The following is a 5,650-nucleotide window of genomic DNA, read 5'->3' as shown; positions in this document are numbered from 1 at the left end:
GGCTGGGGACTGCCCTCATCCCTAGGCCCTGCCTGAGAAGCAAAGGCTGCCAATGTGAGTGTCAGGGCCGGGGAGCTGGGAGCCTGCTAGCCTCAGCTAGGCCCCAGGGTTGGGGAGGTGGTCCGGCCCAGCCCTGAGTGCCCTCCTCTGAGACCCACCACGTTTTCTCTCCTCCACCAGAGGCTTCATCGGGAGGCCCTTGGCACTGATTCTGAGGCCTCCCTTCTTTGTCCCTGTGCCCAAGTCAGTCAGGGGCTGCTCCTGGCCACCACTGCTGATGCCCAGATAGTTGTCCAGCCCAGGCCTCTCTCCGGGGCTCAGCCTGGCATCCTAGACCACCCACCTGGATGTCCCACTGTGGTGCTAACCTCCTATATCGTCTGTCTTCCCTTCTGCCTCTGCATTGCGGCCAGCACTGTCCTGCTAAACAGAAACGAGGTTATAATAGCCCTCAAGGACTCCGCATGCCCACAGGACAATGCCCAAGCCTTGGCAATTGGCCTTTCAGGCTCTCCAGGGATCAGCCAGCCTCCTCTCCCCCACCACCCCACTGCCAGACCTTCCTGCCCATCTCTCCAGCTCCATCCCCTGAACCCAGCCCTGACTCCTGCTCGTGTGCCTCCACCAACCAGCCCAAAGACTTCCACACTCTGCCCCATCCAGGGCAGGGCAAATCATCCCTCTGAGTCCTCTGACTGACCCTTCTGACCCCTGTGACATCACAGATCAGGACTTAGGATCAAAACTGTGGGGGAAGGGCTGGCTTCACAGGGCCCCCACTCTGCAAGCCAGAATCTGGGTGCAGAAAGACATTTACATTGTTCTTGGTTTCAGTAATAGATTTTTATTACATTTGAAAATTCATCTGAATTCTATTGTTCTATAAGGACCGTAAGCATAAGGAGTTTATACTTGGTGGTATGGTCCCCTGTTTACGAAAGTTGTAATAAACAGGGTGTAATGGATGGTACAGTATGAAACAGTAGAATTGTGTTTCTCTTTCAGCCAGTCTGTTCATTTCTGAGAGGGCAGGGGTCTTGTCTGTGAGAAGTTGGACAAGAATGGCATCTATGAGGAGGGGGAATGGGAAGTTTGGAAGCACGAAGTGGATGCCAAGGGATGCTGGCTAAGTGAATGACTCACTGAATGGGCACTAGTTAATGAGGGCTGCCCTGGGTGACTGGGAACACGAGCGAGGCAGGTGCAGCAGGGCTCCAGCAGCAGGTGCCCCGCGTCGCCATGCAGCTCCTCCCTGAGCCCTGAGGGTGCGGCTCAGGCCTGGACCTGAACTCCCTCTAGGGTCTAAGGCTGCCAAGACCCACCTGACTCTCTCCATCCTACCCCTACTCCCATGGGGCCTCTTGTGGGCTCTCAGGAAGGATCTGAGCCTGTTTTCTACACTTACATCCTTTAAGGGAAAGGCAGTAAGAAGGGGCTTTACTGAGATTAATACAGTTCATCTATTTCAAGTGTACAATGTAATGCAATGATTCTTAGTACATTCACAGAGCCTCCAACCACCACCACAGTCAATTTAGAACATTTTGTCACCTTGGAAATGTTAGAAGCCCTATACCTTTAGCCAGCATCTCCCTGTCTTCTTCCCAGCTTTCAGTCCCTCTTCTTCCCAGCCCCTGACAACTACTAATGTACTTTCTATCTCTATAGGTTTTCCTATTAGGGATTTTCTTACAAATGGGATCCACCTTCCCCTTCCCTTCTCCTTCCCCCATTCCCTCTTTCCCCTCTTTTACTTCCTCCTCCTCCTTCTTCCTCCCCACGCTCCTCCTCCTCCTGCCTGTCTGCCTAATCTATGGACATGAGTCTGGAGAGGCAGCAGCCATTTTGTATCCATGAGGCAACCTTAGGAGGAAGGTCACACTCTAGGAATGGTAGACCAGAAAGGTAGCAGGCACCCACCTCATTCATAACATAGTAGGGCCTACAGGCTAGATTTGGATTGTCTACTTCCAGATTCCATGGTCTGTGAAAAAACAAAACAAAACAAATCACATAAGAAAAACCCTATTTGGCTGAGCCACTGCGGTCTAGTTTCTGCTGCTTGTAAAAAGGCCTTGGTCCTAGCAGAAAGCATTAAGCTCTGATCAGGTCTGTCCCTGCTCAAGAAGCAGCACAGGGACCCCCATCTCCTGTGGAATAAAGTCAAAATGTGTCAGCTGGGAGCTCATGGCTGGAGTCCTGTGCTTTTTGCGCCAGCCCCCTCTATGCCCCCAGGCCAGATGGTTTTGCCGGCCGCTGCCCCTTCATTCTCAGCTACACTTGGCTCCTTCCCCGCTCTGGGATCTCCCCTGTATCTCCATCTCCTCCTTGGAAACCCTTCCTTCCCACCCTGAGGGAATTCCCTGGCAGTCCGGTGACTGGGACTCTGCACTTTCACTGCTGAGGGCCCCAGGTCTGTCCCTGGTTGGGGAACTAGGATCACACAGGCTTCGAGGCATGGCCTAAAAAAGGAAGGGGTGTGTTGCTGAGCCATTGCTTGTTCAAGCAGTGCTCACCTCCTCGACCCGCACACGCACCCCCATCTCCCCACCCTCTGAAAGCAATCTGGGAGTCTCGTGTGGGCACATGGCGCTTTGTGCTTTCTGTCTGCTCTCATCCCTTCCCCATCCTGTAAGATTGGTTCTTTTCTACACCCACTCTGTCCCTTGGGTCCAGGGCAACACATTGTAGGCATGTCATTGGTACTCCATAGATGTCTTGTGAATGAATGAACATAGTGATTCTTTAAGAATATGCTTTATACGATATGGCAACCTATTTCCTATAAAACATCAATGTAATAATAAGCTTTATTTATTGGCCAGTTGCTCTCTGGCAAACACTGTATTAGGCACTTAATTTGAAAAAATAATCATGTTTATTTTTTCTTGAGTATACCAAAAGAATAAATGTTCTTTGTTGAATGCAGAAAAATACATTTAATTATCTCTAGTTCCATCTAAATCTCTTGGTAACATGTGTGAATATCTTTTCAGATACATATGGAATATTATATATAGACACAGAGAGAAAGAGAAAAAGGATCACTGTATAAAGGATGTTTTTGGTTAATTTTTAAATTGCTGGTTATTCTTTTACTAGACTTTTTTTTAACTGTGCCACTCCGCTGTTGGATCTTAGTTCCCCAACCAGGGATTGAACGCGGACCCTCGGCAGTGAACGTGCCAAGTCCTCACCACTGGACTACCAAGGATGTCCCTAGGCATTTAAGATTTATGTCTCAACCTCATGTGTGAAAGCCATATTTGGAAACTGCTGCTGCTGCTAAGTCACTTCAGTCGTGTCCGACTCTGCGCGACCCCATAGACGGCAGCCCACCAGGCTCCCCCATCCCTGGGATTCTCCAGGCAAGAACACTGGAGTGGGTTAGAGGTTCAGACAAATGAATTCACACACCCCCAATACCACACAGCTAGGAAAGTGCCAAAAGTCTTTCCTCTTCACTCAACACAGGTAACGATTTCTGGTTCTAAGGACTCCTGCATAAGGTAGGCCCTAGAATGCCTACCACATATTTAAGTGAAAATTTAACTGTCATCTTGGGGTGTGTCTATCTCTTCCCTAAGATGAGCACAGATGGACTTTGGTGGCTAGCAAGCCTCTGAAAAATCATGTGCAAAATTTTCTGTGTATGTCTGAACGTTTCATTTTACAAGGGAAGATTTAGAGCTGTCAGGAGATCCTTAACGGGCCTGGGCCCCACACAGCCTGGGAGGCGCAGACGTGCTGAGCTCATGCATTGATGCCGGCTGTCTGCTGCATGGACAAGCTCACCTGTGCATCGCCCATGTCCAGCTCTGCTTTGTGGCTGATGCAGGCCACCAGTCCAGCCCTCAGTCCCCAGGCCCTCCCTGCCGTTCTGCTCTGGAGTCCCAGGTGGGACAGACCTGGTCCAGAGTGTGGATGTCAACTCGGCCCAGAGGCCTCAGAGCCAGCCATCAGTGAGCTCAAGCAGACTGAGGGCCAGTCATTGGGGCCAGCAGGGTCCGGAGATGAATGTGGGAAGAAGGAGGCAGGGCGTGTCATGAGTGACACCTAGGGGCCCCCAGAGATGAATCACTGACTGAGGATACACAGCCTCTGGGAAAGGGTGCGGGTTTGTTTCCTGCACCTGCTGGGGCTCAGAGGGCTTGGGACACCCAGGCTGGAGTCTGGGGCCTCGACACCAATTCTCATTCCAACACTAACCAACCTGATCTTAGGTCATTACAGCCCCTTGGGGCTCAGTTTCCCCATCCATAAAATTAGAACCCCCAAGGATTTAAGGGAAAATGGATACATGTATATGCATGGCTGAGTCCCTTCCTTGTTCACCTGAAACTATCACAACATTGTTTGTGAATCAGCTATGCCCCATTACAAAACAAAAAAAATTTTTAAGGCATTATGATTCCATATTAGAATCAGAGCAGGACTAATGCAGTCCTCTGAGCTACAGGGCCGGGGGCTACAGCCTCTGGTTCAAAATCATGTGACGGCTGGCCACACCAGGATACTGAAACCCACTGCCCATCCTTCCCCTAAAGGTGCAGAAGGAGGAAGCTGTGGGGAGACAGGAGGAAGGAGGCCCTGAGAAATCTGGGGACGGAGAGGCTCAGAGCCCCCGGAGGATGGCGGTAACGCCTCGTCCTTGCCCCCGGGACCCCAACTCATAGACCATTGCCTGGTATTAGTTTTCTAAGGCTGTCATAACCAAGTACTATAAACCAGTTATTTAAAACAAAAGAAATTTATGGTCTTACAGGTCTGGAGACTAGAAGTCCAAAATCAAGATATCAGCAGGGACAAGCTACCCTGAAAACTATAAAAGCGATAAAGCTGGTTTTTTTTGTTTTTTTGTTTTTTTTGCCTTTCTAGCTTCTGTTGGTTGCTGGCCATCTTTGGTGTTCCGTGGTTTGCGTGACATCACTCGGATCTCTGTCTTTGTCTTCACATGGCCTTAGTCTTCTTCTACTTTTTTTTTAAAGAATGGATTTATTTAGATAGATACACATTGTATAGGTAGAATATGGTCTGTCTTAAAAGGCAAGAGAGGCCCAGGGAGAAACACATTCCACAGACAGAGTCTGGGTCATCTCAGAAGCCAAGAGGTCACATGGCCTTCATCTTTTTTTCTTTTCTTTTTTGTAAAGGAACTACAGCCTCATTTATTATACGTAAATCTTGAACTAGTCTCCATTTACCATTTGATTTCTTTATACCCAAAATAGGAGTGTTGCAAGGACTGTTACAGGGAATTAATAGTCCCTGTTCCTTTAAATTTTCAATGATGGGTTTTAACCCTTCCTTAATCTCAGGTTTCAGAGGATACTGCTTTTCATGTGGAAATAAGAGTGGGTCTTTGAGCTTGACAACTACAGGAATAGCATTTTGTGCTCGACCCACAGATTTTCCATCAGCCCATACTCTAGGATTTACTTTTTGTTCAACTAGAGGAAGAGAAAGGGAGGGCTCCATATTCATAAAAACAGAGGCATGGACCTTGCTCAGTATATCCCTCCCCAAAAGGGGTGAGGGAGATTCTGGCATGATCAGAAACTCGTGTGAAAATAGCAAAGAATCCCAGTTGCAAGATAAAGAATAACTGAAATAATACCTTTTGGCTTGTCCAGACAGTCCCATTACGGAA

The sequence above is a fragment of the Capricornis sumatraensis genome, chromosome 3 (assembly GCF_032405125.1).
Source record: "Capricornis sumatraensis isolate serow.1 chromosome 3, serow.2, whole genome shotgun sequence".
Lineage (NCBI taxonomy): Eukaryota > Metazoa > Chordata > Mammalia > Artiodactyla > Bovidae > Capricornis > Capricornis sumatraensis.
This window is presented reverse-complemented; position numbering follows the sequence as displayed.